This window comes from Anser brachyrhynchus, assembly GCF_964034855.1.
Source record: "Anser brachyrhynchus genome assembly, chromosome: 1".
Classification (NCBI taxonomy): domain Eukaryota; kingdom Metazoa; phylum Chordata; class Aves; order Anseriformes; family Anatidae; genus Anser; species Anser brachyrhynchus.
In genome coordinates this window covers 34,221,758-34,248,972 of record NC_137694.1, presented here as the reverse complement: position 1 = coordinate 34,248,972, position 27,215 = coordinate 34,221,758, and positions in this window count along the sequence as shown.

Sequence of the window (27,215 nt, the reverse complement as noted above, 5' to 3'; positions counted from 1 at the left end):
TCAGTTGAGTGGGGAGGCAACAATGTCCGTGGCACCTGGGCTAATCTTCCATCTTGCTGAATTGCCATCTTTCAGCTCTCTGTTTTATTTATTTATTTATTTATTTATTTATTATTATTATTATTATTTATTTTTTTCCCCTCAGGTTTTTGTACCTCTTTGTGTAGAGGGGTTTGTCTGCAGGCCTTCAGCTAGTAGCTACTATTATTTAAGCCAACAATTTCCAACAATTTCAACTCTCTGTTTTTATTTTCCTTGTCTTTTATGTTATTAGCATTCTTATTTACAATCCAAGAGCAGATTTTTTTTCTTTAAAGTCTATACAATGTCATGCACAAAACCATCTCCTGAGTCACAGACACCCCTGACTTGTAGCGTACAATATCCTAAGTCTCTCATATACCTTTGGACATTTTATGTTTAGGCAAATGAATTGAATGAGGATTCTCTTCCTGCATACTCTGATCCTTCCTTGTGCACACGTCACTAGCCTGGAGTGTATCTTTGAAGTTGGATATAACTTTGAAACTTGAGTGGGTGGTGGAAACTTTGAGCAGGGTTCTGGACAAGATGACCTCCAGAAGTTCCTTCCAACATAAATTCTTGTGCAATGGATGTATGATATGCTTGTGAGCTGCAGGGATGTTGATAATCTGACTTTAGCTTTCCAAACTAGCATAAATTGTTTATTCTGAGTCTGTCCCTTACAGATCTTCCCAAGTTTCCAAGGCAGCTGTATCTTACTGCTAGGACCGAACCCTGATTTCCCATGCCACAACCAGTTCAATCTATGCCTTGTTGACTGACTTGCCTTAGTGTTTGTGTGCAAAGACTACACGTTTCATAGGCAGTAAGACCAGGCCCCACATCATGTGCCCGGTGAATCTGCTCTGCCTGTGGAAATGAGTATTTCATCAGTATGAAATGCCAGGCCTAGCCTGTGCAAATGGACCAGCATATTCATGGTTCTGAGGGCTTCTGGCACTCTGAAGAGATCCTGTAGAGCAAACAGCACTTAGGCCTTCAACAACATCAAAAGAGTCCTTTGATCAGTTCAGGACATGATACCCTAGTTTCATAGCAGTAGCAACAGCAAAGTAGTAAAGACATCTTTTTGTTGAGAGCATATGCAGACAATTTTGTATTTCACATTTTGTGCAATGGATTTGATAGCACTATGTCTACCTTAACAGTCACCATGCTCAAACTGAGAACAATTTCAAAGAATATTTGCCATTTAGTAATTGAGATAACCTATTTTTGAGGAATTATATATTTTTGTTGTTTGGTGTTATAAAATGTCTCTCCTTTTATGTTACAATCCCCATGAGTAGGGACTCAGATAAACACCTGTGGTAATAATGACTAAATCGGATTTCTGGCTTTGGTCTTTAGCTAGTTTAAGTTCTTTAGGGACATGACTACATAACATTGAGGTAAATGGGAGCCTTACCTCCAATTTCAACAAGGGAGGTGATCAAGCTGCATTATGTTCCTGGAGAGATAGACATGGCAATGAAGATATAAATTAACTTAAAGAGCACCTCTCTTTATCAGACAGATTTCTCTCAAAATATTGCCCTATTCAGAGCTATTTAGGATGAGAGGGTTGTGACTTTGACATTTTAGATCAGCCCTCAGCTAGGTAACTTGCCACTGACTTGAAAGGAAAGAATCACCTATAAAACATGGGATTTGAAGAATATCATAAGCCAGTAAGTGTTTTATGAACAAGTGTGTGTGTGTGTGTTGCTTTTGGATGTGGTAATGATTTCCCAAATTCAGAGGCAGAATTAATGAGCTATAAGGTGAATGTTGTGAGCAGAGTGGAATTGTATTATGACCTTAAATTATGATCAGTTTTCTAGGTTTCTCCTTGAATTTGAGACTCTAGGCACTAAGTACTGTAATTAAATCCATCTGAATAGGTTTCAACATGTTTGTTTGACTCTGTACTATGGTCCATTTTCCAGAGCAGATTAGGGTAATAACTTTTTTTAATATTATGCTTTCAGATTGCCAACTGTTCACTCTAATAGTAACATATAATTGACTTTCCTGAGGATCACCTCCTTTAATCACTGAGCATGTGTGATTTTTGTATTGGCTGAGTGTGTAGGCAGTTGGTATATCAGCATCCAAAGAGCAGTTTCCAATGAAAAGACAGAAAAGTTGCCTTCTTTTGGCACAGAAATGCACACAGTGATTCAACACAAATGATGCAGCATAAATTGACAGTGAGTGTTATGCAAGAGAACACAGACACTTAGAAGTGTTTGGAAAGTTTTTATTACTTTTACTCTGACACTTTATAGGCTTTCTTTTCAAACATATTCCCACCAAAGCCATAGCTGTTACATTGAAAAATAAAAATAAAGGAAAAGAGGAAATACCAAAGGATTAAAGAATCCTATTAAAAAAAAAAAAAAAAAAGTACTTGTAGTCCATTCATTTCCTAATAAGAATAATAACAGTATATCTATTTTTGATTTTAGTGAAATGCAGAGAAATGAGATTTATCTTTTTTAGCATTCATCTCTTAACAACACCACCACACAGGTCATCTGAGGGTGGACAAAAATTAAGTAGGGAAAAAAAATATAAAAGGGACATTCCAGAACACCATGAAGCACAATCAGCTAAATCTGGTTTAAAACCTGTTCTTGGTACTACTTTGACTTGGGAGAAGAAAAAGGTTAAATGTTCACAGTGAAAGTATGGAGAGCAGCCATAAAGTCAGTTATGTGGATAAATGTTTGAAACTGTTCTTTGAATACTAGATTTTTGTCTGTAAATTTTCTCAGTTCAGGAGAGGTCTTCCAGCTACAATACATACAAATACAAGAAAGAAATCTGATCTCACATTAAGATGATCTTTTTCAAGGCTAGTTGAGTGTCAGTGAGACAAGAACAACAATGTAGCATCCATCAGAACATGTTGTAAAACATGCTGTTTTACTAGGCACAGAAGAAAACTACTCAGAGGACCAAGAATGTCTCAGAATTCCCTGCTCAGCTTTCTGGAGGATGAGTCAGATTCCTGATCAGATACTTTTTTCAAGGTTTCTTAGCCATATAAGTAAGTTTAATTTTGTATGTTACCGAAGCCTACTTTTGTGTTACAACAAGCAGTATCCTTCAAAGAGATTCAGGGACCCAAGGCACTGCAAGCTGCCCATTCAAAACAAAATGTGGCTGTGGTCTGTGCCCAGGTTCATTTTGCACTTCCACCTCCCTGCTGAACATGGATGCCAAGTCTGTCTGAAACATAGCATTCTTGACGGTTAAAGAGGAGGGCCCCTGACCAGCTTCTTGCCTGGAGCTGGACTGGCTTGTCTGATGCAAGATTGTCTTTTATGACAATATAAATCTTGGTGATTTTAATCAAAACTGTGGCTTTTTAGCTCAGCCTTGTCCTCCCTCCTTCCAATATCTAACAGCTTTTCATTTCCCTCTTATATGAAGGAGTCACAGTAACATCTGTGATACTGATTACTATTTGAGCAGAAACTCAGAGATCTAAGCAAAGAGACGGGAATCAGAATATGGGTTTATGTTCATTCTCCATGTCGGGACTTCAATATAAATTTGAGCTCTATGCCGAAGCATTGCACTAACATACAGCTGAGATTAGATATCCAACCCTGACCTTCATCTGCTGGGCAACATTAGGGAAAGTTGTGAACATTTGTCAGAAGCAGTATGGAAAACTAGTATGGGAACCGAGAGCATTAGGCAGAAGCTGAGCATTGTTTTGAGGAATTCAGAGCACACAAAGGAAGATGAATGTGCATCCCAAATCTTGAGTCTGAGCTGCCAGTTTACTCTTCTCCTGGTCTTCAATCACCAGCTTTAACATCCTCAGGTGTTAGAGTTCCCCTCTACTTGGCATTGGTAAGGCCACACTTGGAGTACTGTGACCACTTCTGGGCCAGCCAGTACAACTAAAAAAAAAAAAAGGAAAAAAAAAAAAAAAGACATACTGAGGTGAGTCCAATGTAGCACCACTAAAATGATGAAGGGATTGTAGCATCTCTCTTATGAGGAGGGGCTGAGAGCTGGAACTGTTCAACCTGGAGAAGAGAAGGTTCAGGGGGATGTCTGTATCATGTCTATATCTGTCAATGTCTATTAATACCTGAAGAAAGAGTGCAAAGAATACAGCGCCATATTCTTTTCAGTGTTGCCCAGTGACGTGTCAAGAGACAATGGACACCAACTGGAACAGAGGAGGTGCCATCCGAACATCATGAAACAGTTTTTACTGTGCAGATGACTGAGATTGCTCAGAGAGGCTGTGGAGTCTCCCTCCTTGGAGATCTTCAAAAGCTGCCTGAACATGGTCCTGGGCAACCTGCTCTGGGTTTCCCTGCTTGAGCAGGGGAACTGGACTAGATGACCTGCAGAGGTCCGTTCCAATCCCAATCATTCTCTGATTTTGTGATAAAAATCAAAGAATAGTCTTGCCTTTGGTTTAAAGGAGCTTTGTTCTTATGTAGTTATGTGGTTATAGAGTTGCATAGTCTCATGTAGCTAAAGAGCTTGTTCTCATCCAGGTCTGATCTGCTTGGTAAAGGAAGAGAGAAGCTGGTGTTGAGTTATAAAAGTGGCTTTTTGTTCTGTCTTTATCGTTAGAGTCTGTTCAGGAAGTTTGTGATAAGGAAAGTAGTAAGCAAGCAACACAATTCCAGTAGTTCACCCAGGAATGAGGTCATGTATAATCAAAGATAAAACTGATGATCTCAGAACTAAATGGGAAAAGTATTTGTTTCCCAGATGTTAGTTTTCTGGTTGGCCTCTGAAGCTTTGAAGAGTATTTTTCTTGAAGATAAAAGATCTTCTGCTACAGATGGTGCCTTTTAACCTTTCTAAGTCCTTGTATACCTGTAATAAAACTCTGGCAGAAACTGACATAACACTGTTTCGGAGGGTAGCTGGTTTCTTATTGTCACACTTTTTCTATTCATCACTTGGAAATTTAGCAACTACCTGCAGCTCCAAACATTGTCAGTTTGTTGGTACAACAACAGGCTAGAAACAAATTTCATTTATGATCTATTTAGGATATTAATTTATTCACGAGGATGATTTTGAGCTATTAACAAGTTTATGCCTTTAAGACTGTTATATAAATTATTATATACCTATATATATATATGTAAATTTGTGAGAAAATATTTTCCTTTCTATGTGACTGCTATTTTTTTCTGTGAGTCATCACTTCAACCTGAATTTGATCCCAAACCATTTCACATTGGCTCTACCTAGGATCTACTATAAAAACCAAAACAAAACAACAACAACCAACCAACAACCAACCAACCAAACAAACAAAACCAAAAATGATGGAAAACATGCTCAGGCAAAGACTTCCAGGCTACAAAATAATGGACATATGAAATGACTTAGAAAGAATGCAGCACTTGGGAAATCAAATTAGAAAGACAGTGAAATATATTTCTTGCATGAAAATGTTTTGAGAAGAAATGAAATGGCTCAAGTGAGAAAATCGTAATGAAGAAAGCACAGTTAATTATGTAGACAAACCAAAAGAAAATCAAAGTAAAATATATGGTGTCTTTTAGTGCAAATAAGTTATTTATAAACAGACATGTTCTGAGGCTGTGTCCACATCGGATTTGTGAAACTGTGTCCTATATAGTATTATTTAGAGTCCAAATAAAAAAACGCATGCAGTAGTTTAATATCTGGTTCCGTGCAAGCACACTATTGAATACAGATATATTGGCTTTACATGGGAATTCTGCTTGTGCTCCATTTTGGGCCCAGACTGCATAGCCTCAGACAGTAGCAGCAGATTTTGTTGGTTCTGAAATTTCAGTGCTTCGTAATAAATGTATCCAGACATAATTTCTGAGACAAGCTAATATTATTTGACATAGATATGAATATATTTTCATGGATTATTAATGTTTGGTGAATATTTTAAGTTCAGTATATAGGTACTAAATTTAATTTTCTCCAGGGTATATATGATATGTGGAGTTGGTAGTTTTCTTCAAAACTGATTACGTGACAATTGGAATTTTCATTCATACTGCAGCTTGACTATCCATTGTGATGTTGATATTATACATGACATATAAATGGGAAAACTGGAAAGAGCTGATGGACATCCATTAGCATACATTCTGGTCCATTGATTTTGGAGCCAGAAAGGATGGATGAAAATAACCAGGGCTGCTAAATGAAGACTAACATCCCCTAGGATTTCCAAGAGGACATAACACTGTGAGAACTAGGGAGGGGATGGAAAGATCTTTTCACCCTTCTTTTAAGAGTTCAGATAGTAACTTTCTCTCTAAGTTATGGTGAGTGCTCTGCTGCTTTCAGATTGTGCAGAAGTCTGATAATGTGTGCAAATACAAAGCAGATATGCCTGGACTGTGTTTTCCCCATCTCATCTCTGCCATCAGCACCATCCCTATCACATCTCTATATCACAGGGTAAATGAGAATACTTCATTAGATGCATAGGGCAAAAAGCTGGCTAAGAAAGGAACAGGAGAGCCCTACTACCTTTCTTCTTCTGGGGACCCCTTCATTGCTAGTGGAGATCAAGAGTGATGGAAGTTAGCTGGTCCTCTGATGTAACTATCTATCTGTGGAAAGAAGAAAGAAATCACACCACTAATAACTTTAAAATTTTTAATCTTCATTAATATTTGTAGGTATTGTGGTCTGACGGGGGCACACAATTGTTCAATCAAGCCCTCTTTGGGAAAGGAATAAAGTCACTAAGATTAGTACCAGTTTTGCTTGAACTGTGCATTGGGTGCCTGAGATCAGACCTACACAACAGGAAGAAAGCTTTGTTCATTAAAAGAGTTCCCAAAGTTCTCTTCATTATATTAGTTTGTATAGCAGCACATGGTCTACATTTCAAGTGCAGAACTACATGTCTTAGGCTACAGGATGTGGCTACAAAATGCTCTTAAAAGTATGTTTTGCATGTTTGGGGTTAGTATCTTCTTTGGGGAATTTTTCTTGCCCTCTGTCTGACATGAAATGTGTAGATAGAATTTTATTTATTTGAAATGTTCTTGATCTTTCTTTCCATCTCATCCTTCTATTTCATGATAAACAGTCCTTTCTTAACTCACCTTTCCTGTTTTTCTTTCTTATGTTTTAAGTCCTGTCCCTTAAGAATTACATAATATTTCTGACAACCAACATAATACAATTAACTGGATATGAGTTCAGACTTCCTGAGAAGCACATCCAGAGATTCAGATTAACTTTTCTTATCCTTTTCTGATTTTTTTTAAAGGAATCTTTTAGGCAACCTCACATTTTACCTTATTGTAAGTGGCAACCTTAGTTTTATTGTCTGCAGTTTTAGCTGCATCTATTGGTTTTGTTGGCTTTAATGAAGTACCAGAAGCAGCCTGCCTGTTAACAAAGGAGTTAATGGAGCAATTTTCCCAGAACATAGAATTTTACAATGTTGTCATTTTCAAGAACATATTTTCATTTCCATTTCTACTCTTACTTAGTAACATAATTGCAAGGACAATCCCCCTTCCAGCTGAAAGATTATAACTAAATGTATATATGCTTCAGTACACATACAGAGGAGCTTGTTAAAGGCATAGTAAGATCACCTTTCATTCTGATATTCTTTGATTAACATAGTCCCCTTAGCTCTGATGTGTTCTGCTTTTGTGGGTCTGTGTGACACAGTTTTAGTATTTTAACAGTAATTTTTTTACTTGCTTGACAAAAACATTCTACCTTTTTTCAATCAGTGAACAGAGATTTTTCAGGAATATAGTAATCATGCTTACAATAACATGATGTTTTTTGTTTTTATGACAAAATAATTGATTACCTGATTTCTATCATACTGAGAGGCTATGGAAATATTCTGGTGTATTGATTAAGGACTCAGCCTTCCTGTACAACACAAATTGTTCATATTTCTGGCCACCAGCCAGCACAGTGTGCAATAAACCAGAGAAAAACTAACAAAATTATTTTAAAATTAAGTTGTATATTGATTTTTATTCTTATTAAATTTATTGGAAAGAGGAGGGGAACCTCATATGTTTTATCTCCCTCGAGGAAACACAAACAATAATTTAATAGTTTTTAATTTTATGTGAAGTGGACATATTTGTTTGCTTTGTTAAGTATAGGTATTGAGGAACGCCAGCGCCAGCCTATATAACAAGGACGGGAAAGCACGTGTGCTGCAGAATGGCACATACGAAGATCAAGACAGAGCAAAGATAAAAATAATCATCTCCGAATAATCTTGTAAAAGTAATTCTACCTAACAAGGGGCTAACTCCTTTTTGAGGAATGCTCTTTGCTGCTGGGAAAACAGCAGTCCATCACAAGCTGTCTCCATTTATGAAGCCTTAGTGTTGGTTTCAATTTTTTTTTGTGCTATTGTTTTTCCACCACTGAAACTGCTTTCATACTGCTGTAATTTGTGGAAGTCCACCATGCTTTGCCCAGTCAGCTATAGATAGGAGATTCAGAAAGAAATTTACCTAAACTGAGCAAGTGAACTTTTCTTCTGGGGTGTATAAGACCTGCTGAAGTCTAGGGCAATGTACAGCTAGTTAAAAATGAGCATTAGGAGAGAAGAGATTGATCAGGTTTAGATTTGGTGTGATTTTCACTGTAGTAATATCAGTACAAATACCCATTAGATGTGAATCTAGCCTCACATCTTCATTACTTTGGATGACCCTATGCCAAATTAGGTGACATGGCCCAGTGTTTAGCATTTCGGAGTAGTCTATGTAGGGCATGTCACTGCTGAGATGATGGGTGAGACGGATCATATGAAGGGTGAGGGAAGTTACAGCATCATTAGGCTACTGCCTTTCAAATGTGGGCTGGGGAAGATGTAATGACTGTAACAGCTGCAATGCCCCTGGGGCTCCATGCACCAGTGCTAGGGACAGGAAGTGTACAGAGAAAAGTCTGCACTACTCTGGCTCTGCTGCAAATGCTTGAGATGTTATTGTCATTTCTGATAGGTTTTTATGATACATCTGGTAGCTGTTACTTGAGTGAGTGCCATGCTGAGTGTAAGACTTGATTGCTTGCACTTACCTTCCCTAAAACTACAAGTTATCTTGGTTTTCTTTGTTCTGAGGTACCCAGTTTAAAACCTGCTCAAGGTGTACATAATGAAAAATGCACCTTTTTCAAACCAAGACACTGAGCCCCTAGAATCTCTCCAAAAAAGACTCTGCAACAAAGTGTTTTAAAAAGTAGATTAAACATTTTTAAATTGTCTCTGTTTTATTATATGGATTCAAGTTAGCAAGGCACGTTAGCCTAAGCGTATCTTCAAGCATATTTAAAATTGGATATGTGTTTAGGGGTTTTCTTGAATTAAGGTCCTTCCAAGGTATTTGACAGAAATTATAATAATTGTATGGCATTAGATATTGAATACCCATTATCAGCTTTATTTAAAATTAAAACTATATCTGTTTTCCCCGTAATTCATAGTTCCAGGTCTCTTCCTTCTAGCTACAGAGGAGGAAAGATAGGGATCCCTGGATGTATTCCAAGAGCATTTCAGTTGGTCTATGTTGCTATTGAATATATGATTATTCAAGTACAATTCACAACAGAAAAAGTTTAGACTTTCAATAAATTTAAGATAAATTGCATGATTTATTTATCTATTTATTTTTACCATAACAAGGTATTAATGTAGAACTGGTTGGGAAATAATAAATAAATTGTTTACAAAAGGTACTTGAAATATTTATTGACATTGATCCACAAGATCTGTTCGATAAATGCATATAGCATATACACATAGAAATTAAAACTACATTCTTGTTTGGGGAAAAAAAAGTGTGGCTATTTCTGGACACCTTTCTTTCACTTTGTGAGAAAACAAAATAAAGCAAAACAAAACACAGACAAAAACCGTATAAACAATAAGAGACATTTGAAGATCATTATGATGTATAGGAGTGTATAGTTTAGAAATGAATCACTTTGATAAGGAACATGGATGAAAAAAGTATTTTTCTCATGATTGAAAGCGCTGATGTGTTAATCTCATTTGTTTAAATAAAATTCTGCAATTAAAGCAAAACCCCAGGGATACCAATGATGTACTGACAGAGAGAATGAAAGCCCTGCCTTCCAGCCAGTGTAATAAGGGCATTTATTAGCCAAAAGTAATTTTTTTTTTTCCTTAATTAATGACAGGTAGCCTCCTCAGATGAATGATCAAATGATGATGGACTCTTCATTCACAATATGCTATCATCAAAGAAAATTCTGAAGTACAATAAGAAAGTTTTCCTCCTCTTTTTTTTTTTTTCTTTTTTTTTTCTTTTTTTTTTGGGGGGGGGGTGGGAGTGAGAGTGGGGTGAAAATGTCAGAGAAATAGCATTGGTGTGTGTCTCTGCAGATAATTTTATATTCTGTTTGTTCTGCCATGGAAGAAGAATAAAACAGGATTTTTCCTCATAAAATTTCTTATGTTTATAAATGTATAATTAAAAGAAATCCAAGAAATGTCTCTATAGTTCTTCTATGGATCACATTTAATGGAGAATTGATCCTGCTTTTAAGAAAGTTCTAAAATCAGAGCTTTTCCAATAAAAGCAAAATCTGTGGTCTTTCCCTGAATGGTAAACAATAGAGGCTGTAATGATTCATCCACTCTTCAGTTTTATTATTGCCTTCCAGCTTCCAATCTAAAAGCTCTTAGCATCATAATTACCTCTTTTGGCTTTTGCAAAATGTCACAGCTCCTATTTAGCCAATAGATCACATCACACAGGCCTACAGCTTCACTTTTAAACACTGTATTAATAGCTGATATGTCTGACAGCCTGAATTATAAGCTTGGCAACAAATTGGTCTCCCTTTTGACCTTTTCTAGATTTGCTGTTACACTGGGAAGTAAGAAAGAGATCTGAAGCCAGAGAGATCTGGATCCAAAGACATGCCTACCAAGTGCAGGCTTAGTCTAATTGGAGTCCTGTTCCAGAAATCTGAACACTATGTAACCTGCCACTTTGTAACACTGTAGTCAGTCTTAATCATTCACGGCTTTTGTACCTTGGTGACTTCACATACATAAGTACAGTTTGAAGGCAAAGGGGAAGTGATATTAAATTAATTGCTATAGCTAAATCAAAAAGAAAAGCTTTCAGTCACACTTCATACAAGGACTCCAAACATGAAAAGACTGCCTATTTTTTTCCAGCTATATCAAGTAGGCTAAAAACCAAATCATTTCTCCAGGCAAACATGGGTTGATCTTTTCATATTCAATATTTTATTCCAGTAGGTCACTGGAATGAAACATTTTCTATGTGCAGGATATGTATTTCTGAGAAAAGAGAAATGTATCCCCAAGAAAAAGTCTTCCAAGCCTTCCAACATGAATATAATTACATAATTTTTGGTCTCCCATCCTTTTTGTGGAACAGGTGCTAATGCAGTACTTCAAATTCTCTCTGAGACTGGCAACATGACAGGCTGCTGTTATTTAGTGTGAACATGTTGGGGGATCAGAGAACAAAAGCTAGTCCTCAGTGTGTCAGTGTGATCCTCAATATGGCCAATGCTATGATCAGACAAAATTGTAAGATTAGAAGCAAACTGAAAATTAACGTTTAAAAATTACTCAACGTTTATCTGACCTGTACAAATGGACTAAAAGATATATTTTTTTGGTCTTAATATTTGAGAAATGATGAATAAGATTAAATCATGTGAAGAAAAGAACATCTATTAATGGAATTAAAATAAATTTACACACACACTGCACTAGATGTATGTGGTTGAAAAACAACATATCATCTATGAGTTAGTTATGGACTGCAACTATCTGATGATTAATTAGAATCAGGAATTTAATACCAAATTTGAAAAAGTATCAGATGATTTGTTAATGATCTTCATTATTTAGATATTTGACTTTTTCTAGGCTCTGAAACAGACAGTTTATTTGACTATATACATAAATATATCTGATCCATCTAAAATATTGAAAAGTAAATGAGTGCTTCTTTCTAGCTTAACACTTTTTCTTCTTTAGAGTTTTATTATGGAGGAGAGAAAGAAATTACATTAGAAGTTCTGTCCCCATCCACATCTTTTTAAAACATCCACATTAACATTTAAAACATCCACATTTTTTTAAAACTTTTTACTTTTACTAGTTGGATAAGTTTAATAAAAGTGTCTTGAAAGTTCAGATTCAGAAGCTGAATTTGACTTTTTAGCATCTTCAGGTCTGAGTCCAGCTCAAAAAAAAAAAAAAAAGTTTTGAACATTACTGTTAAAAGTGCTCTGAAAAGATGGTGCAGTTCCTTCAACTTTCTAGCATCTGCATTAAAAAAAAAAAAGTGCTAAATTCTGTTAAAAAAATTCTGTTAAAAAAATACAAACATGTTATGCTGATTTATCTTTTACTAATTTATGATAGCGACCTTGTTGTTTGAAGAGTTTAAAAATGAATTAAAATAGTTTTAAAAATGTATGAATTAATTTACTATTTTGTGCTTGGATGGATGAAGAACTTGCAGTATTGTTTAAAACTCTAAAACTGCAGTTTGAATTAACACACAGACACACAGACTAATAGTCAACATTGATCCTCAACAAGGAAACAGTGATCTCAAGATCTGTTCCCAAAGTAAAGGTGTTAAATTGTGTAAAGTCTTTACATCTGGAAAAGAAAAAGCAGTACTTCTGAATTATTTTGTTCACAGGGCATCTCTTTAATACTGCAAGAAGATAAAAAAGTATGGTGAAGCCTATGTCTGGGCCACTAAAAAGCACTTGTTTATTTGTGAATGTACTGTCTCTGGGTTATGATTGCCACCAGGCTTTCTCAAAAATAAATAAAAAATAAATAATAGTAATAAAAACACTAATAAACATAATAAGAAAGCAGCAACTCCAAATAACAAGTAAATGTTTTCATATTTTACATTGTCTGTTCAGAAAGGTATGAATTTTGGAGTCAGAAAGGTATTTTCTCATATGCCTGCAGTCTTATTCTCTTATTCTTGTTTACGGATACTCTTCAGTTATATTTAAAACTGCATCCATTTTCTTCTCCCTATTTTGGACTTGGATTTTGTTACCTTCACAATCATGTTAGATTGTGGTACATGGCTACACTTCAGCCCCTACTGATGAAGCAGTCAAACAAAGGCTGCCTCTGTCTCTCATCTGAGGAAAGTGAATTGCATCAGGTTCGTCTTTAAGGTCTTGGGAATCTGTGCTACAGATTTGCTTGAGCAGGATGATAAGACTTGATAAGCCTCTGTGTATTTCAAGGCACTTTAATGTTCTACTCCTGTCCTATGGTGAGATAAGCGAACAACAGATGTGAGGTTAGATGGATGTGAACAATTTGAATTGTGCATTTGTAATCAGGTAAATTAGAAAGGCAGTTTCAGGAAGGCCTGTTTGTATCCCTGTGTTATTAATTATCTGCAAACTCTCATGAAGTCAACGGATTCCAAATTGTAACTGAAATTCATTTACAGCCACGTTTGAAAGTGATTACTTTGGAACTTCTGTAGTAGAAGCCACAGGTCTGAGACAGCTGATCTGAGACGTGCACATCTATCTGGTGCATGCAATATGCAAATTAAGCTAAAAGCTTTTTGGCTTCATGTGTGCTGGATAAAATGTGTACAAGCAAGTTTATTTTCTTACAGTACAGCATGCTACTACCCTTTCTCAGAAGGTCCCTTCCAACTGAACTGTTGTATCATAAATCATTTCCTTTCTATCATAGTCACTTAAGTTTGGGGTTAGTGCATTTCATCTCCATCAGGAGAAATTGGCAATATATTTGCGTGATTCTTTGATGTACTGTGTTCAGACAAAATGTTCTCCTGAGCTGGACCAGCAAAGCAATCAAGGAAACAGTATCTTTTCAAACAGTTTCAAAATGCTTTCAGTTGTTGTTTCACCCCAAACCTTTTGCATGTATTTATTCTTAAAGCTGCATCACTGATTTTCCAGACTGTGACACAGTATGTTTTTGTTTGTTTGTTTGTTTTGTTTTGTTTCTCTTGCTTCCTGAATTTCTATTTCTCTTGCAGATACAAACCTTAACAATATCCACCAGGAGCAATAGCTCTATCCCTGTCCCTCCAGGTAACAATGTTCCATTCATCCATGGTTCATGTTTCAGTTCTCAATCTATGTAACAGAATACAACCTCCTCATAATTATCTTAATTGATAAATAGATTCATAACAATTATTTCACAACTGTATAAATTAAGAAATACTAATAATGTCCTTGCAGAAAACTGTAACTAAGATATAGCCTGAAAAGCACTAAAGTTTTCCCAGAGACTTTGTACATTTACTTGGTAATATGAACTTGTGTATGCAAAGATGGAGACTTTAATAGTTTCACCTAGAATAGTTTCATCTAGAATTGTAATTCTACCTTGTAGCTATTTAAATGAAGCAGTTAACCCCCTGATCTCAATAAGATTAAGTGATGACAATTAGATTATTAGACATTTGGCCTATTCCATGTAGAAGACTGAAATATGGTATAAGGAACATATCACGCTCGTTCCAAAGCCATTAGCAATTTAACCTTATTTTTCTTTCTTTTGATTATTGCTAAGATTGCATATATACAGTTAATATAATTGCTATGATTAAATTGAGGTCAGTTACCTCTAAAAATAAAATAAAATAAAATAAAAAAAGTTCATATTACTGCTGTTATACCCTATCTATGAACAGAGGATGTTAAATGGGAGACAAAATCTTAACCCAGAGACATTTATAAGCTGAAGAGACTGGAGCCAACAAAGTGTTCTGGGGGATATCATAAATGTAGGCTAGTAGAAGATTTGGAGATGGTTGTGATCTTTTTTTATTTTTATATTTATATTTATTTTTATTTTTATTTTTATTTTTATTTTTATTTTTATTTTTATTTTTAATGCAGTGTTTACAGAAGATTCTAAGACTGAAATACAGGTCTACTCAGACTTAGCTACTAGCTAACACTGGAGTTGTTTGAATTTCACAGAATACTGGCTCCAGGACAATAGACAATGGGCACCAGCTGAAACATGGGAGGTTCCCTCTGAACAAAAATCAGGAAAGACTTTTGCAATGTTAAGGAGACCAAGCACAGGTTGTAGATTCTCCCTTCTTGGAGATCTTCAAAACTCAACATGGTCCCATGTAACTTGCTTGAGCAGGGGTGTTGAACCAGATGACCTGCACAGGTGCCTTCCAACATCAGCAATTTTGTGATTCCACAACCAGCAAAGTATCTTTCAAATGCCTAAAGTACTCCTGAGTTTATCCACAACTCTGAGCAGAATTTATCCACAAGTTCTGAGCAGAAAGCTGGCTAGCTACTCCTTCTCTGAAGGGTAGAGGATGTATGTCCATAATTAGGAGGTTAGTTTTAATTCTTTTCTCTGACTGAGGGGATTTTAACCTACATCTCTCCATTCCCAGGCTGACTGTAGTCCAGCACAACATATTTTCCATAGCACAACAGCATGCATATGAGAACAAATAGGATTTAAAGATGAGAAGGAGAGAGCCCAGGTCTCAAAAACTAACTTCACAGTCTCAATATTCACACTGAATGTCTACATGCCTTCAGGAATGGAAGAGAGGTGACTTTGGGTGCTCTGTAACTGGGAGGACTCTGTCGCAGGCATTCCTCATGGGTACATTTCCACCTATTAATGCCTGCCAGCACTGGGTTCACCTTGGATCCAGGACCTAGGCTTGTGTCTTCAAAACACACCACACTTAAACTACATGCCTTTCCTTGACATTTCCATAACTTTGAAGGATTATTGTCCTGTCTTTTGCATCCCACTATGAAGCGCTAAGCTATTCCTGCTTATACATTGTGCGGAGCCTGAATGCCTGACCCAGAGACATGAATTTCACCAGACATTTAGTTGCCTAATGGGGACAAGCTGCCGGGCTTAGCAGTCCAGTGCCCAAATTCTTCAGTGAATTGAGCCTTTGGGTACTATAGGAAGGACAGTAAAAAATCATAATAGATGCAGTTGGCTGAAACAGACTGCCACTATTCCAAATTCAGCCCATTTCCTCATCTGAAAATGAAGCTATTTTCTCCTATAGCATTTTGTATAATAGCCTCAAATATTTGTCATATCAAACATTTTTAAAAGTCAAGTGAAAGTAGAAGCCTGTGTGAATGAATAATATCTTCAAAATAGGTAGTAATGTGATATTCAAGAAGTTTTTTTTACTTTTTTTTCTATTTGTTTTTGTTAGTTGTTTGTTTGTTTGTTTGTTTTTTAAGTAACTGGGGAGATCATTTCATTTTGACTAGCTTGCTGTTGATTAAACTGAGTAACAAATCCAGAGAAGATGAGATGATAAAAACTTTAAATTCCTAACAGAAGGTTGGATAAAACCTTTTATTGTCTGAGGTATACCTCTGAGTTAACTAATTGTGAAGTGATAATAAATGATTTAATTATTTCCCATCTGTTAGGAATTCAATTAGATGCTGCTCAGTTTGCATAGCTGCAGTCCTTCCATCACACTATTTTGCATTCCCTACACAGTTTGAAGCCCCTAGAGTTAAGCTAGGTTATTACCTCCTGAGGCAAAGATGGGAGAGTGCTTTATTTTTAAGAGCATTCTTTTTTTTCCCTTTTTTCCCTGAAATCCATCATGCTTACCGTTGCATTTATAGCATCTTTTTCTTAAGCTAAAAGTACTGTACATATTTGTTCTGAAAAAAAAAAAATAATAAAATTGTGTTTTTAGTTCATATTATTATAGAGAAAAATGTTGAGGACTTTGAGGTGAAGATTCAACAGTACAATAAGTACATTTTAAAATAATGACCCTGTGATTCTCAGAGTTAGGATATAAAACCAGGAAATTAAAGGCAGAGTGACATGTCATGTCCCATATATATGGTGAATATACAAGGTATATTCTCCTACATTTTAATGATTAATTCATGCCCAGTTTTATGCTTACATAGGCCACTTCCAGCTATTATCATTCCTCCACTAGCTTTGGCATTGTTTTAACTTCTAGCATTAGCCTCACATTAAAATATTGGGGGCAGGGGTCATCTCCATTTACAGGTCTACTGTGCTGTCATGAAACACAGAAATATACATCATTTTGTCTTTCTTTCTAAGATGACTATGAGAGAAAGATGTTCAGGTAGGCAGAAAAGATGAGACAAAGACCATCTAGCTCAAAAACCTCTTGCTCTTTGTCATTTGATGCCAGTGAAAGCAGAGGAGATGCTCCCTGCCCTGCCTCAGCTGGTGTGTTCATTTGGCACAGAAGGCAAAAGCAGAGATTAAGTCTGTGACCATCAGTTTAAGGTGGGCAAGCAATACACATATTTAACACTCTCTGTTCTGTATTTAGAATAAAAGCTGGGGTTTATATTTCCCTTACTAAATGGCATCTGTAAGAACATGGACAAGGAAAACTGCTTCAGTGACGGTTTTCCAGGAGGTTCAACCGTTGTTATCCTTCACAGTTTCCTCTCTCTCCCTCCTTCCCAATGTGGCAGCCACAACACCTAAAGCAATTTCTCACTCTTTAACATCACTGACCCCAACCGCTATCACTGTCCCAAACACCTATTCCTGAACAATGCACCCAGCTCCAAAACCAGAGGAATATTCAGCACCTAACTCCCACAGAAATATAATGCCTCTAAGGATCCAGGCTGAATGTAAAGCAATAAGGAGAACCCTTTTCTATGATAAAGGAAAAGCATGTCTTGACAAAGAGGACAGACGACCTGGTACTTACCAATGTGGACAGGGAAAATATGAAATTAAGAAGCAGGTTCCACCCCTAAATTGTAAAAGGGATGAAAATGAAGGAAATTCTCCACAGGCATCCATATCTTAAAGGTTTTTTACAGAGAATAGACATTCTTAGAGCATTTTGTCTATACCCACCTGCAAATCACTTGATATAAGTAGTGAACATCGTGTTTTAATGGGCTTTATGCTGTCACTTTAACTGTGTTTAGAAAGCTGTCTTCTCTTCCCCTCAGTAAGGTATACAAATTAATTGGCTGACCTAACTGCATATGCTACATAATCATATTCACTGCTGATATAATCTATTTAAATATAAATAAACCAAAGTGAGCTTTTACCTTTATTTCAAGCTAGCTGCCTTTTGATATTGCATTTGCCTTTGAAACTAAGCAGCAAGTTCTCCTGGAAGGACACAAAGTGAAAAAAAAAATCATTATAATCTTTTTCAACTCTGTGACTGTTCTTCACTCAGACGTGGAGAGCCTCAGGTGACATGACTTAGGCCAATTGTTTCACTTATCAAAAATAGATAACATAAGCCCTCAACAAATCTGTCTGCATGGTTGTTTTCTGACCTCTTATCGAACGTTTGTCAATTGTCACTTTGACTCACAGTCCTACGTTACGAGGTCTGAGAAATATTGCTTTGCCAGGGTAGATATATATTGACACTTTCTTTTTTTTTTTTTTTTTTCCAGCATTATAACATTAACTTTATTCTGTGCTGCTCTGATGATTAAGCACATAGAAATATAGCACCAAGTAAAGAAGAATGTTAAGGAGCTTATTTTTTCCTATTTTTATGTCATTTAATTTGTGCTGAACATCAGGTTAAATATTTCAGACTATGTTTGGGGCGTGTAGACCTCAGCACTGATGGAGAATTTCTGTCTATGTGTGTATCTGTGTATAATTATGCACAAAATAAGTGTACACACATTTTTGTGCCCTATTAACCCCACTTCATCCTGTGTAAAGTCACATCACATTGTCTGAAGATCCCTGTTGGAGAATATTGCTTGAACAGGCGCTTTGGAGTAAATCTGGTGGATGTGCCAAAACTATAATTTATTCAATCTCCCCTTCTTACCCCCAGCACAAAGAGAGAGAAGGAGCATGTGGTGATGGGTCAGAATGGCTGTTTAAGAGTGACAGGAGTGTGATAGGGGTCTTAGCCCAGTGGTATAAATTAGAGCAGAACCATCCCTGCTTTAACATGCACTGAGACTGATCAGTCATAGGTCACTGACCAGGGAATTGCAAATGGCTGTTTGCCACCAGTCTTTATCACAAAGACGAAAAAGCTCAGGCACATTGGAAAATCGAGGCAAGACCATATCATTATAAAGGCATACATCATTCTACATTTACAAAAGAAAACTAAAACTAAAAGGACAAATATGCATGCAACATTCAAACAGGGCAGACATTTTTATACAAACAGGGCAGACATTTTTATGTGGTAAGATACTGAGACATTTTTATAACTGTTTAGTTAACGTGTTTTTGCCATTGTACTTTTCTATGTTTTACTCTCTCTGGATTCATTTTCCAAAATCTCTGATCCACTTTAAACAAACAAATTCCAGAAAGTCACTATTAAAATAACATGTATGCAGTAATTTGTTGAAGAAGTATTTACCGTGTTCTTGAAATGTACTAAACTCTTTGCCATGCTTCAGTCAGGAAAATATTTAAAACACATCTTCAGTAACAGCTTTTACCTGGAACTGTATTCTAATTGTGTCAAAAGTTGATTGCTGGCAACTATTGCAATTTTATTGTAAGTTGTGGACTGGTTCTTTAGAGCTCACAGTTTATATTGCAGCTTGTGCAAAGCCAAAAATGTACCCATGAAGAAAAATATATATATATATATACCACATATTATATATAATCCCTCTTTTATATTTTGAAAAATATGTGTTTTTTTCTGAGTCCAAAAAAAGATCCATTTTAGTGCACAATGATGAAATAAAATAACAGTCCAACAACCTGGTCTCCAAAGAGTGAGCCTCCATGGTGGCCACTGCTTTGCTTCTCCTTTTGGTGCTGTGGGTAGTGATGTGTCAAGCAAAGAGCAGCGGCTGAGCATGCACCAGGGCCAGCTGGACACTGGGAGCAGAAAGAGCAACTCAGACACATGAGATGCATACTGTCTAAACCTTGAGTTTGGAAGCCTGTTGTTTGGTTTTGTTTTATTGTGTTTTATTCTTCCTTTATTATCTGCCATTTGAAATTTAAAGGGGCTTTATCCCATTCCAAGATTCATGTTTAAATAGCAAAATAACACTACCAAGAAAGAATCAACAATCATGATTTTTTTTCCTGTGAAAAAGTTTTTTATCATGTTCTCCATACAACATTTTCCAGGAAAAGAATATTCCTACAACCTCTTAGTGAAACAAGCAAACAGACAAATGCCAGAATGGCTTGACAAGAATTTTGGGATTTGTGTCAAACTCAGCTAGTATTAAATTTGCTAGAAAGAAGTATAAGCTGCAAATTCCTATGCTTATGAACTTGAGATCATTCCCTGGTCCAGTCTAAATACAACTTTGTTTACACTGATTTAGTAGCCTTATGAGATTGCCTGGTTGCTTTCCTGAGTTCCCTCAGCAGGTGAAATTACTTGCTGAGCTGCACAAAATCATGCTGGGAAATAACTGTTCCATGTAGATCTTGCCAGTATTTATTTAATGTTATGTTACTGCTTCAAAATAAAAAGCAGTAATATTTAAAATGCAGCCAATATGATGATGACCCATAAAAACAAAAGAAGAGGCTGGGTAACAAATGAAACTATAAGTTACATGCTGGTTTTGATGTCATTGTTTCTGCCCCTACAGCAGCAGCTCCCTTTGAGGTTTTGAAAACCACAAACAGTATGTTAGTTTAATGTCTTTTTCTCTGAGTAATAGGTCTCTCTCAAACCACTGGCATGCTCTCATTACAGCCTATGTACTCGGAACAGCTGAAGGTAGTGATTTTAAATTACGAAGGCAGGAGATCTCTGAGAAAATTCAGGTACCAGACATAATAACTACATCTGGGGGTCACACAAAAATTCTCGGAGGATTAATAGAGCTTCTTTTTGCTATAAAGATATAATTATATGAAATTCATGTTCATTGAAATTTTACCTGAATAATAATGGACATTTTAATTTTCTGTGATCATTTGAGGCTGTTTTAGCATTTATGCATTCACTTCAAAACTTCCATCAATAGCAAGCATGATGCTTTAATACTATTAGTACAGTGCAGCTATCAGTGCAGCTATCAGGCTTCAGGCAGTCATCGGGGGTCTGGTGTACATTGCAAACCAACATAGCTTCTTTGCACTGGTGGCACCACACTCTTCACACCTTCCTTTTACCTGCAAAACAGGTAGCCTCTCCTTCCAAAAGATGCTGCTGGTGTTGCCAAGACCAATACCTCCTCCATCATCTTGGGAGTTCAGCACAAGCTAACAGTTCAAATATGTGCTGAGGATCCCAAAACTATTTATGGCTTGTTCTGACCCCTGTGTTTTCACAGCTACACTCTTATCAATCTCCAAATAGCTTTTGGGAAACCAGCTTGGGTATGTGGATAAAACCTCAAGTCATTACCCTAACCAAAGGGTAATGTCACTTATAACCAGAGCGTGTCCTTAGGAGCTGCACATCTCTCCACGATGTGTCTAAAGAATGGTACAAATACTTGGCTTGCTGACTTCTGTATGTCCCTGAGGAATGAAGCTTGTTATGCATTGTTTGTGCTAAAGTAGCAAATTCAAGCGCAGAATGTTTAATGAAAACATCCTTACTCACAAGTGTTTAAAATTAGAAGCAGAGTCAAAGAGGTTGGAAGTCTTGCTCAATGTCAGAGGTGCTGAGAGCAGCTAGCTCTCTTCCCACATCAACATCATTCCCACATGAGCCTGGACTCTGCTGAATTTCCTGACTCCAGTCCACCACCCCTGAGCTTAGTAAAGAATGAATGTTTTTTGTGAGCAAAATATGAAGGAGATTTTTTGTTGAGATCTAAGAATTTCCCAGCACATCATCCCTTCCTTTTAATGTCAAAGAACAAGGCTGGAAGACATCTCCGTAAATCATCTAGTCCAACCCACTGCTTAAAGCATGGTCATTCAGACATTCAGAGCAGGTTGCTCAGGGACACCGCCAGGATTGTTTCAAATATCTCAAAGAATGGAAAGCCCAAAGACTCTCTGTGCAAATTCTTCCAGCATAATGACCAGCCTTAAAAAACAACAACAACCAACCAACCATCCAACCAAACCTTTTTTTTTTTTTTTTTTTTAATCTTTTTCTTATTTTAAATGGGATTTGCCGTGTGTCATCTTACGCCTGTTGCATCTTGTTGGCACCTTTATGGCTCCACCTTCTTTACTTCTGTCCACCCCATCAGGTATTTAGACATATTGATAAGATTCTTCCAGAGCCTTCTCTTCTCCAAACTTAATAGTCCCAGCTCTCATACTCTTCTTGTATGACTGATGCTTCAGGCCACTTATATTCATGATCCTCCACTGGACATTATGTCTATGTCTCTCGTGTACTGGGGAGCCCAGAACTGGACTTAGCACTCCACGCACATCTCAGCAGTGCTGAGTAGAGTTGAAGGATGTCTTCCTTCAATCTGCTGGCAAAAGTCTTCCTAATGCATTGTTAGGAAGGCTGTTGGCCTTCTATGCCTTGAGGACATATTGCTGACTTATGTTCAACTACTTGTCTACCAGGACTTTTTCTAACAAACTGTTTTGGAGCTGATCAACCCTCAGCCTGTATTGGTGCTGGGGTTGTTCCTTCCCACGTGCAGGAGACAGCATTTCCCTTTGCTGAATTTCATGAGATTCATGTTAACCCATTTCTCCACCTTGTCCAGGTCACTCTAAATAGCAACATAACCATCTTGTGTATCAGATACTCCTCATAGTTCTGTGTCATCTATAAACATCTTGGGCGCTCTTATTGCCCAAGCTGTTAATGCAGCTTTTAAAGTCTTAGTCCTGATATCAACCCCAGGAGCACATTACTAGTGACTGTCCTCCAACTGGACATTGTATGACAGATCAGAACTTTCTGAGTCTGGTTGTTTAGCCAGATTTCAATCCACTTCACCATCTGTTTATCTAGTCTGTACTCCCCCAGTTCATCTATAAGGATGTTATGGGAGACTGTGTTGAAATTTTTGTTAGAGACAAACACTCACTGCTCTCCCCTCATCTACCAAGCCAGTCACTGTAGGAAGCTATCAGGTTTGTCAGACATTTCTCTTTCATAAATCTATGCTGAACTACTTGTAGTTACCTTCTTGTCCTTCCTTGTTTGGAAATTGGTTGCAGAATTATTTGCTCCATTAGCTCCCTAGGTCCTGAAATGAGGGCTGAGCAGACTGTAGTTCCCTGCATACTCCTTCCTGCCCTTTTTGAAGGTAGGAGTAATATTTCCTTTCCTCCAGTCCTCAGCATCCTCCACTGATTGCCATGACATTTTGATAATCAGGAGTGGCCTTGCAATGACCAGCCAGCTTCCTCCACACCTGATGATGCTGACAAATAGATAAATCAGACTACTAATCAGTTAATTTTTTATTTTTTTGTTGCTGTTGTTGTTAGTGTTAAGTTTTTTTGTTTGTTTGTTTCTGTTGTCTCTTCTTAAGTCCAGATTTCTCCTGAAATTTTGTGTATTTGTCAGGAGACTTGTTAGGAAAAACTGAAAATATCGGAGGGATATTGGCTATTTTCAACTGGAAATGGCCAAGACCATTTCCAGTTGAAAAGCCAGTTGTTTTTCATACATTTTCAGTTGTCAGACTTACTTCAGGTAAGCATTTATTTTCTGTAACAGAGGGGAGTGAGAGGCTTATTAGAAAATTAGCAAAAATGAATTGGAATTAAACATTTAAAAATCTAAAGAACTTCTTATGTTGCACCTTGAAGATGACAAGAAAAGATGACGTTAATAATTTGACATCATGAAGGAAGACCCTTCCCACTTATTTACTTAAGGATACAAGTATTAGGTTTTGATGTGAAACTTTTTGTTAAAAACTAATTTTTATCTCATAATATTTTATTTTACAGTTCTAGGTTTAGTTAAGAATATCTTCTGAGACTGAAATAGTAGAAGGTGTTCAATTATGTCAGTGATATCTGTAAGTTCTCTTTTATAAGTTTCTCTCTAAAAAGCTAAATCCAAGATACCAGTGTCAGCACTGATTTTCATTCTAGATCTATCTTCCTTTCTTTCTAGGAAAGCAGTTCTTTCTTCATAGAAGCTTTGCTAAGTCATTCATTAGCTGCTACTTCAGACCAGCACATGGAGCAGTCAGTGGGATATAAGAACAGAGAGGGTGCCAGAAGGGCTATAAAATGCTTAGGGCATCAGCCTTGCCTCCGCATTCTCACCCCATAGTGTTCTGCTAGACATCGCAAAAGGTCCTGATGTGCTAGATTACTTTCGCAGTGCTGCACTATTATTGCAGAACTTTGAGGGAAAACAAGTTTATATATTGATATAGATATATATACAGGGTCTTTTGTTCTCCTATGGTTATGTAGTTAATACAAACACGGTGAATTTAGGGTGAAGTTCTACAACCCTCATTTTTCAAGTAACATACACTCGTATCACTGGTTGCAGTATGTCTCCACCTATGTAAATATAATTGACAGACAGTATCAAATATGGTGAAAAATTCTTACTATGTAATACAGGGACAGATGCTTGGAGTTTAAGCCATGGCACTCCAAATCTAAACTTTGAGCTTCTTAAACTACAGTTGCCTAGTTGTGACACTAATCCATGGAAATATGCAGACACACGCAGCTCTTTCTTAGGAATCAAATGCAGAGTGCACCCTGAATATTGTGCAGTTTAAGTCTTGTAAACAGAATATTGTCTACTTCCCTTTCCAAGGCAAACTCCAGTGATTTATAGACACACCTTTATTCTATGATTCTGAAGACGAGTGCAAATACTATTGACATATCTAAAAAGCTGCTATCTTTAGCCAGCAATCTTGGGTACAGTCAGTTATCACCATCTGGTGTCTAAATATTAAAGTTCTTATGGATGGAATGTTTGAAGAGCTTATCTGGCATAGGAAGGAAAATAACAATAACTATAGTAATGATACAGTAATAATAAACATTAGGGGAAAATGTGTTAATGTGGAAGCTGAAACTTTGTCATATATAAGAAACTCTCTCCCCTTAAAGAGATCAAACTGTGAGAGGCTGGAGATTTCCAAATAATCTGCTTCACAGTGGATTGCCTATTTATGTGCTAAGCAGAATGCTTTTATTCCCTCTATATGATTTTTCCAATGTATTTGTCAAGGCATTTGAGAAGATTGCATTTTTATAGGGTTTCTAATCTTTTAAATCAAAAATAAAGGAGAGAAGAGAAGCAAAGGTCAAGGATTTGATATCCCTGGTAGGGAAGATATATCCTGTTTTGGGTAAAACTCTGTGAAATCAGCTGTCAGAATTTACCTTCTCTCTAGCTGCAGCATTGCAAGGGCGTGAAGAAAGATGAGTGTCTGCTGATGGTTTCCTTAGATTCCTCTGCACCTAATCATATTCACAATACTAGAGGTTTCCTTCACTGCAGGAGCTGATGGAATTTTGTGACAAACCAGAGAAATGCCTCCTGAAGGCCTGTTCTGTGAATTACAAAGGTTTTGCAAAGCACTGCAGTAAATGAGATAGGTTTGTTCTTCACAGATCCAAAAGCTGATTCAGAGTTAGTGTCTCTATCCTTTTTACTTTAAATCTGAGATTATTGTTATTAAGATGCAGAAGAGGCTTTTCAAGGATTGTAGGTTTCCTTCAAATTTTAACAATGAAGAAAGAGAATTACATCGTTTTTTTACTATGTGGTTGAATGGTAAGAAGGCTAAATAAAAATTTATCACTTTTATTTGTTCAGTGGATTTTTACTTCATGCTTTGCAAACCACTTTAGCTGCAGTAGAAGGTCACTGTTGCTAATTTATGCTTGTTCATTGGTCTCAGTGACAGGATTTAATTATTTCAGCCTAGTTCATAGTAGCAGAGCAGCTGCACCACTTAAGAAACTGCAATGGAAACTAGTATACCTTTACCTTGCCTCAACAAAAGGACCAGAAACAGAATGGTTAAACTTATGGTCTGTAATCTTAACCAAATAAAATAAAATAAAAATTTGTATTACTTTCATAAATGTGAAATTTCAACTGATTAACAGTTGTGACATTGTTCTTTAGGTTTGAGACACCTTCCATTAACCTCAGTGGGAGCCTTTCTAAGACTTGAGAAAGATGTTATATGTGCACTGATGTTATATGAGCACAGTAAGTATAGAGAAAGAGGAATTCCCTGAAACAGGATCCACAGCCTTTGAGATAAGGTTTGCAGTGGTCTGAGGTAAACTTTCCTTTACTCAGCTTAGGAGGAATGCAACGCTGAAGCTGGTGATAACCATATAGGTTTAGCTGAATAACAGATTAACAAAAGAAGTATCTGGTCTTTTCATTACTCCAGAGTAACTAGCAAAGTGACAGGAAAGCTAAGCAAGCTGTTAACTGTCCTACCACATAAGCATGGGACTAGAACTATGGGACAGCTGTATTTTGGTAATTAAAAAAAAAAAAAAAAAAAGCAGCCACAAGAAAACAGAAGATACAAGGCATTCCTGGCTAGAGGGACTTGCTTGTCAGCCTGACTGAAGTCACCAGTATCACCCCGAGTACAGAATAAATAAAATATTCCCCTGTATAGGTGTCCACCTTAATAAAATCTTCTTTTACAGGCTTCTTTTTTTTATTTTTATTTTTTTATTTTTTTTTTCTGAAAAAGGAATGATAAAAGGTGTGTACCGGGCTGTTTATGCAGGAGTCCAAAGCCAGAGTGCTCCCAAAAGCAGGATGGGGATCATAATGTTAAAGACTCATGATGATTTTAATAAAATTAAATTTGATTTTTCTTTGTGTGTCTGTCAGACTTTCTGGTTTTCCATTTGCTCATGCTTTACTAAAATGAAAACTATCTGGAAGAATTTAAGGAAGTTGGAAAAAGAGTTTTATTTTTAAGTTTTATTTTTACTTTTGAAAGCCTCTGCATTTATCTTCTGAAACATCAGTTCTTTCCTGTGCTTTCTTTGGCCAAGGTAAATCTCTAGCTGTGAGTCATATTTTGTTCAAAAAAACTCTAATTTAATGAGGAAGTTGGATATTACACTTTATTTAGATATCTCATATATTACAGAAATAATTAATAAGTGAAAGTCTATTGAAAATGCAACACAAATAGTAAAGAGGAACATAGAGAGAAAAATGTGTAAATATATCAATCATGATGCAACCTTTAACTTTCTTTTGGAACAGAACATCTCTTCCCAGATTTGGCAT